The 9,069-nt window shown below is 41.1% G+C and overlaps 1 long non-coding RNA gene across 1 annotated transcript; it reads left to right on the top strand.

Moving 5' to 3' along the window:
* The first annotated feature begins 1,268 nt into the window (after nt 1-1,268).
* Nucleotides 1,269-6,359, top strand: LOC308474789. Its single transcript, XR_013984964.1, has 3 exons — nt 1,269-1,314; nt 5,275-5,372; nt 5,919-6,359. It is a non-coding gene; the product is annotated as an uncharacterized lncRNA (long non-coding RNA).
* The last annotated feature ends 2,710 nt before the right edge of the window (nt 6,360-9,069 follow it).

Raw genomic sequence — 9,069 nt, 5'->3', positions numbered from 1 at the left:
CTACTGTGGAAGGACATGTGGATCCAGAATTGGCCTCCACAGTCACTTACAAACTCACTGTTAAGACCGTGTTTATGGAAGACAATCTTACTTGGCTATGAGTGATCGCCGAAGAAGAAGAAGAAGAAGAAGAAGAAGAAGAAGAAGAAGATATTAGTGGAAAAGACAGTGAAAACATTTCTTTTGCTGTATTTGGCATTTCGCAGACCAGCTCATTTTTTAATTTAGAATTAAACATTTTATCACTTAAAGGGTAAAAAATAAAAAATAATAGAAATGCAGGGTTATATTTAAATAATAGAAAAGCAAGTCCTGAATCCCTTACAAATAAGGATGGGAAAGAAATTTGATTCAGTTGTCATTTAAAGGAGATCCTACCTTTGGCTGATTAATATTCTACAGCCTTTTAAATGTGTCTGTGGGAAGGGAAGGTTATTTTTTTGCTGTTTCGTTTTAATCATTTACTTGTTATTGTCTTGTATTTTATTCTGTGAATGGCACTGGGATCTTATGATGAAGGGTGGTATATAAATCTAATAAATAAGAAGATAATAATAATTTGTACTTTCCAAAACAACACACAATCTGAAACACATGTTACCACATTTTGCAGTGTAGTATTTCAGTGAAGAAATGTGCACACAAATGCATATACTGAGATAAAGTGTGCTTATAAATGAATATATTGGTGGGAATAACATTAGAATGCATTGCATTTGGGAAATTGCCTGCAAAAACATGTCCTTTCAGTGCCATCAAGAGCTTCACCATTTTAATTTCTGAATGTCAGGTTGCTGTTAAAGGTTCAGAAGTGGGACCAGTAGAAAAAGTAAGATTGCACTCCAATAGACATTTTCTTGGGAGCAAGTGGTACTTCAAGACCACAGGAACTTATCACATCTTAATAACCTGGATTGGCGAGCCCTCGCCTCTCGGCCACTGCATGGGCGACCATGAGGAGAAGGATGAAGGCCCAGCCCAGGCCAAACTTGCCTCCCCACAGCTCTGGAAGGTGGCAGGAACTCAGCAGGAGGCCTTTCATGGGTGTGCCTGATTGCATCCCCCTAAGGATTTTGTGCCTGGGGCCACCACCCCTCCCTCCCACCTGCTATGCCACTGGAAGGTGGTCCTTATGGTATCCAGATCCCATTTGGGGTTTGATATTTATCTCATTGCTGCAGTGGCAATGCATTCGGTTCATTTCTTTGTCACCCAATGTTATTTTCTGTTTTCATTTCTATAGAACATTTTCTCCAAGCAGTAGCAGTGGTATAGCTCCCTCCCTCCTCCACCATCACCAGCTATATGAATTGGGTGAGTCATCCATAAAGCTCTGTGAAAAATGAAGGGAAGGAGGGACGTGACACTGTGCTGAATAAAAATCCACACTCGCACTGAATGATATATGAAGGCTTTCTATCTGTCTGAGGAAAGATCACATTAAAACACCACAAAAATCTTCTGCTTCATCTTGGAACAGGTACAAAAGTGAGCGGGTGAGAGGAGGTGTTCTGCCTATAAGGTTTCAGTATCTTTTATTTCATTATTAGCCATTCAGACTTTCTTTTCCACTGAGAATAGTACATGTCATAATGGATAATGTGCCTATTCTTTCACCTCCAAAAAAAAGCTGGAAAGTAAAGTAGGGAGAGAGAAAACAAATATTGTTCCTCCTGATTTCAGCTGGGAAGGACAATCTCCTAACAATTACTCATGTGCCATCAAGCAAGTTAATTGCAAATGTTCGGGTTTCTTCAGTTCTTCAGCCCCAGGTCAGACATTTGCCCCAAGTTCCTCAATGCTATGAGGAACCACTGCAGGAGTTCAGGGGGCAGGAGGACAAGGAATCCAGTGACTATGATGCTGCAGAGGAGGTGGGGCCAGGAGGCATTCCCTGCCTCTTCCCCCCCTCACATGATTGGAATCCTGAATGGGTAAATGTCTAAAACAAGCTATAGTCAACTCCAAATGGATATTCCATACCCAGATTGTGTTCCCTAGTAAACAACTAGTTTACATGCTCAAATACTATTTGTTATCTGAAGATCAGTGCCTCTAATTCATAGTTCCTACTTAAAGATTAGCGGGACGCGGGTGGCACTGTTAAACCACAGAGCCTAGCACTTGCCGATCAGAAGGTCGGCGATTCGAATCCCCACGACGGGGTGAGCTCCTGTTGCTCGGTCCCTGCTCCTGCCAACCTAGCAGTTCGAATGCACGCCAGTGCAAGTAGATAAATAGGTACCACTCCAGTGGGAAGTAAACAGCGTTTCCATGTGCTGTCTGGTTCGCCAGAAGCAGCTTAGTCATGCTGGCCACATGACCTGGAAGCTGTACGCCAGCTCCCTCAGCCAGTAAAGTGAGACAAGCGCCACAACCCCAGAGTCATCCGCAACTGAACCTAATGGTCAGGGGTCCCTTTACCTTTTTACTTAAAGATTGGAAGCTTTTCTTTTTCTCATTCTCAACAAGCAAGTGTGGGATAAAACACCTTGAAGGAACGGCATCTTCCATTCCACTAGGGAGGATAAATTTGAAATAATCCATCTAGTTTCACAAAGTGATTATTAGTTTGGGTGGGAGAAATAGTTCTCTGTGATGCATTGCCACAAAGTTAGGAATGTAGTGACAAGCTGTATGCCTTTTCATAAGCTACCATAAGATCAGATTGACCAGCAAAGAGTTCTTAGATTAGCATTTCTAATTTTGAGTCATTTATCCTGTGTGGGGCTGCACTTGATAACAGTTCAGAAGTTTCAGCCAGTGCAGAATATCATCTACACTGCCCCCATCCATGGATGCACTAATGAGAGACAATGATATAAGTCAAGGTGTTAGTTTTAATTCATAAATCTGTTAAATGTTTCATCCCAACACAATTCAGTTTTGGTGTGCTGGCATTTAGCAATTTAGCAATGCTGGAGAAATCAACCCATGTCCAGAAAGGAAATCAATTCAACGAATACAATCAGCACTTGCTGTTGTTGCTGCTTTTGGTTCCCAAATGAGACGTAATTGATTACTTTTTATCCCATTTGCATTGTGTTTCCTTGGCAATTGAATGAATGGAGTGGAATAACCTAATGCCAATGTAATTCACATAATTAATCTAAGGAAGGTAATTTTGCTACTGTGGACAGTAAGACAAATAGTGTAGCTTTCTGCAGTGGAACAGAAACAGTGCTGCAAGTGATGAATGCAGAGTGGAACAGAAAACGATGTCTTCCTACATCCCAAGTTGCATTTCAATCAATCAGGCTTACTTCCAAGTTGTTAGAATTGGGCTGTCAGTGAATGAATTATTTATATTTTGCAATATTCGTGATAAGTATCACGAATATTTTTGCAATATTCGTGATACTCAACCTTCCTATGAACATCTGGTGATATGCCATCCCTTCCCCTCAATAAAAGCCCATGCTGCTTGCTTGCTTGCTTGCTTGCTTGCTCGCTTGCTTGCTTGCTTGCTTTGCCTTCAACATGTGTTGTGTTCGGATCATAAGCTGTCTCTTTCCGAGACCATAATGATTCCTTCTTCTGAGTGGAAGGCAATTGTCAGGGCAAAGCACTTGAGGCACTGAGGACTGCAGAAAGAAGCTGTAGAAAATGCAAGGAGAAAATTGATGCAGCTAATCTTTCAAGGAGAATCACACCATAGCTGGCCACAATATTGGCTGAGCACAACTAGGACAGGGTGTGTCCCTGGGAAAGCAGGAACTTTTTTTTTTCCTTTTGAGGAAATTCTTGCACGTGCTACAGGGAGCCTAGATGGGGTGCTGCCGAATTCATGATGGGAGCTCAGTTGTTCCCATTAGCTACGCAGATGGGTGGCAACCAGCCTTGGCTGATCTTCTCTTTGCACAGGCGAGACCGCTGAACCTTCCTTGGCTACAGATATGCCTCCAGTTTCACAAATAAATGTGGACTGGAGCAGCACCATAGCTCACTGGCCCATACTTTGCACACAGAAAGTATCAGATTCAATCCCTGGCAACCCCAGCTGTTGTGGTTTTAAATAAAAGATAGCAGGGGGTAAGAAAGAGCAATGTTGGAAAGATGGTTTTGATCAGATGAAAGAATACTGTGAAAATATGGGACAGATTTCAATGATCATATGACTGCACACATGTACACACAGAGAGCTGCCTAGAAGTGATTTCTGCAATCCCAACAGCAGTTCTTCTAGGTGGCAGAATCACAGCAATCCTTGCATGGTTGCTCATGTGAACAGGGAGACGAACGGGGTGAGCATCACCAAGCCCCAAAATAAGTGGCGTGCAGACATACCCATGGATGTGAATCAAATAACAACATGGACAAAGAACGTAGCCTAGCTAAAAATACCCTGTCTAGATGACTTGAGCCAAACTGCCGGGACACACCATATTACCTAGAAATAAAACTGGATATCATACATGCTCAAACCCTTTTTTGGGAATTGTAAGTCTTATAATGCCAGGCAAAAAGGGTTTGGATCGATTCTTAAGCCAACACCAGCTTTTGCTCCTGTGTACTTTGGCAGCCCATTCCAAGCTGGAAACTACAAAACCATAAAAGCAGAAGACAAAACACAGTTTGCCTCCTTGCATAAAACCAGCAGGGATAGGAAAAGCTACTCAAAATACATGTGAGGAAAAATCTTGGAGAAGGATTCTGAATCCATAGTAGGGAAGATATTCCACCTCCTTTCCTGTAAAGAATTCAAGAAATATCTGCTGAATGCTTCAAGGTGTGAGAGATGCTTTCTTGAGGGTCAGTATCCCTGGTTGCCCTTTGCTCAGGCCACACCTCTGAGCAGCCAAGAGTTCAAAGACTGGAAGGGCTATTTTTAATGTTGCCAGTCAAAGAGCTCAGAGTCATGACTGCAAGCTGTCTTGCTACCCCTATTAGTAAAATGATCCAAGTGGGGCCAAAGTGGGAGATGTGAGAGAACAGAAGTAGGTCCAGGCCAGGGTGGAAAGGTAGAGAAACCCAAGAGACACAACAGGGTACAGGGAAGAAGCCCCAAGCTCCAAGCATGGCAGGACCAAGGGTTGTGCACATGCATTTGACTTCATGCAGACAGCAAAGAGTGAAGTGTCCAATGCATGCAGAAAAGGGCTTGGGGTGAGCACTTCTTTAATTAATTTGCACAGTTTTACCTCATATGTATGGTTTGTTGTTGTTTTCAAGCAACTCTCCCTAATATAATGTAGTTTGTATTTTTTTAAAACCAATATATGCATTTTTATGCACACTTTCCCCTAATAAGTGCTGCTTCTTTTTTTTACACAGGGCTTGGGCTGGATCTACATTGCAAACTTTGGAGAAGTGCAAATTTTGAAGGATGGCTGCGTTTCAATTCATGTGATGTTTGAGGAAGTGTGAATTATGTAAGCTCACTTTAAATATGAACTGAACTGAATTTCTTCCCCCACCCCTATCTGAGAGTATTGTCTTGGGTCGGATTTGAGCCACGACATCAAGTGCTGGTCTGATGCTGTTGCAATGTGCAGGGAAGGCAATACCTTCAGTACAAGATCCTTAAGATCAGTTACTGTAGAACTGAGAGCACTGAAGTGCCAATCACAGAAGCTGGAATGAGGCATGAGCCAAAATGAGGTACTCAGCCCGACTTTCCTGTTCACTGTTGCTTCAGGAACTGCAGTTCCTTCATTGCTTGTTTAATTGTCCTGTAAAAGTCCTGTGTCAATATTTCTGTTTCCCGTGTTTACCTGGCTGTGGCAGACAATCTGCTCCCTTTACAGAGCTCCTGACTAAATTTAACATGGCAGCTATAACAGGGAGTTTAAGGCCAGAGAGCTTACAGGCCTCTTGATGAATAGGAAAACTGTAAGTGTATTTAACAATTTAAAAGTATGCCTGCAGAAACTGAAAGCCATCACCATGCTGTGAATAACGTTACTGTTCCCTTGCAGATCTGACATTGTTGGAGGTTTCAAGGTTTCAGAGCTATGCTGAAAACATGCAACAGTTTATACTGAAGGCTGATTCTCAAAGTTATTTCACTATGACAATACTATGAGCAAATGACTGTGCTGTGTGATTCGTGCATTTAAGAGTTATGAAGTATGCAGCAAGAAAGCACAGGAATTCTTTGCTTCTGGCTCCATGAAACCCTTCTCAATACATTAAAGTCTGGTAATTTAAAAAGTCATTTTTGACCCACCTCTTTAAACTTACATTGGGCAGGTAAAGAGCAACTGGAAGGCTGGTTTACAAAACCATCTTACCAGACAGGCATGCTGGGCAGCAGTACGGTAAACCAATTGATGTGGAAAATACCTGGGTCCTGATCTCTCCTGAGAGGAGAGATCTTCATGGTGAAGCTGCCACCATATCGAGCACCCTGCCCACTCAGAGCAGCCAGGGTGGGAGCAAGCCAATGGATTTCTCTCTCCTTTCGTAGCCAAAGGGAGTGTATTAGCTATGTCAATACCAGGGCTGGATTAGTTTTAGGTCCTTACTTGAGGGTGTGAGGGGAGCATATGATCCACAGGTCCACAACTTCCTCCAACATGCCTCCATGCTTTCTGCCATCGTTTTAGGGAGACAGTCAGCAGCAGAATTCCCTCACCACTGGTGGAGAGAGAGCTCTGTAGCATCTTGTGGACCACTGAGCATCCTCTTAGGGAGCCAACGATTGCTACTTAAGGCTTTAAGCTAATGACATTTTTGATGTTTGTTAATTCATGGGGATATTCTTAAGTTTTAAGCTTTTGTTTGCTTTTCCATTTTGCTGTGCTTTGTATTTTTATGGCATGTATGTGTGATGCATTCAAAGTATTCCTATCTTTACAGGGAGTGTGTGTGTTTCAATGCATTTTTGTTTTTAATGCACACAGATTTTTTAAAAATTTGTTTTAAAAATGCACATATAAACTTATGCACATTTGGATAAAATCATTCCAACCACAAATGAACTGACGGAGTCTAAATTGGCTGTTGGAATTATGCAATAAAGGAACTCCGAGGTTTGTAGTTAAAAAAAAACCTCAATCAAGTCATGAAATCGATGTGATGCGACCATTTTATTTGTTTATTTATTGAATTACAATATTACATTATTGTAAAGGGATTGAAATAAATGGTTGTAAAGAGGTTGTAAATTAATTGTTTTTTAAGGAGAATTATTGTAAAGGTGTTGAAAATAAAACAGAAACACAATGAAGTGACTTGATTGATGGTGCGTTGAAGCTGGAATATTGTATAAGGCACATGTTTTGCACACAGAAGATGCCAGGCTCAAACCTTGGGATCTTCGATTAAAAGGATGTCATAGCAAATGATGTGAGCGATCTGTGCCTTGGCTCCTGGAGAGCTTCTGCCAATCAGAATAGACAGTAAATCATTTGATCTGGTATAAGGCAGCTTACTATTTTCTGCATACTCCATCTCAAAAAAGGACCAAATGTTGCTTTTATTAATTTCTTTATTATTTGATTTCCAAGACCACGCTTCATCCCAAAGGATCTTAGAAATGTTCACACAATACCATACAATGGAGAGATACATTAGATAAAATTAAGGCAAAAATAAAATAATTTTATAACATCTATTATTTGCACTATCAATGGAATCATAGGCTAATACTATCCAAAGTAATCAGAAGATAAAAGGAATATTAAGAAATGAATATAGAATACAATTGAACCTCTTTGCTGATGATATTTCCCTGATGGTCTTGGACCCAGATATGTCCCTGTCGGAGGCTATCAGGGAAATCAAAGCATTTGGGGAAATAGATGGACTGTCCATCAATAAAACAACATTGGAACTTTGAATGTTCCTTCAGAACTGCAAGCAAAAACACAAACCAAACAAGTTTTAAATTTTGCCCACAATATATTAAATATTTGGGAATCAACACCACAAAATCATGGAAACAATTATTTAAAGTTACCATGGTAAAAAGTATTACAAACTTTATTGAAAAACGGTCAAAGACACCTCTCTCTCGGATGAGTATAGTAGCGCCGGTGATGTTACCCAAAAAATAATTTTTGTTCCAGATTCTACCTCTATGTATTTCAGCAAAGATCCTCAAGAAATGGCAACAAATGATTGTCAACTTTATTCATCAGGGCAGGAAACCTACCCTGCAGCTAACCGTATTTTATCGACATTCCCAGAAGTGGGGCATGAGTCTAGCACATTTGCAAAGATACAATGAGGCAGCCCATATACACAACCTCATTAGAATTATATACAATGTAAAAGAGAAGAACTGGGTAGAATTGGAATTAGATCAACCCGTGCAACACAGAATAGCTTGCAGAATATAATTTTTTTTATTCAAAACAGAACTATCCTAAAAATAACAAAATAATAATAACTACTTAAATACATGTCAGTTACAAGTGGGAAGAATGCCTCAGGCTCTGCTTCAGACTTTGCATGGGCGTCTGGTTGGCCACTGTGAGAACAGGATGTTGGACAAGATGTGACACTGGCCTGATCCAGGAGGGCTGTTCTTATAGTCTCTTGTCTAAAGCACCTCTGGTTAATTGCTGTGGCTGAAAAAGAAAAGATGTTTAATTTACGATTGATAAAGGGACAATCTAATACACTTTATTGTTTGCTGTATAGTACACATTCCCTCAGCATGCATGGGATTCTACTTTGAAACAGTATAGAAGAAAAACTACGCAGGTGGCTGTGTAATGCTGGTCTGAATATACCTGAATGGAAACAAAAGATTTTGGTGAAGCAGTTTTAAATATTCTCTACATGATATTAACACTTACCTTCAATAGAACCAAGTTTATGTTCTGGTTTCTTTCTGGTTTCTTATCTTCCTGTGGCAGCATGAAATGATGATGATGATGATGATTTAAAAGGGACGTGGGTGGCGCTGTGGTCTAAACCACAGAGCCCAGGGCTTGCCGATCGGAAGGTCGGCGGTTCAAATCCCCGCAATGGGGTCAGCTCCCGTTGCTCAGTCCCAGCTCCTGCCAACCTAGCAGTTCGAAAGCACATCAAAGTGCAAGTAGTTAAAAAGGCACCACACCAGCGGGAAGGTAAACAGTGTTTCCGTGCACTGCTCTGGTTCTCCAGAAGCAGCTTAGT

The sequence above is a fragment of the Podarcis pityusensis genome (genome assembly GCF_964106645.2).
Source record: "Podarcis pityusensis genome assembly, chromosome: 3".
In the NCBI taxonomy this organism is placed as follows: Eukaryota; Metazoa; Chordata; class Lepidosauria; order Squamata; family Lacertidae; genus Podarcis; species Podarcis pityusensis.
Note: the sequence above shows the minus strand (reverse complement) of the source record. Positions and strands in the feature narration are given on the sequence as shown.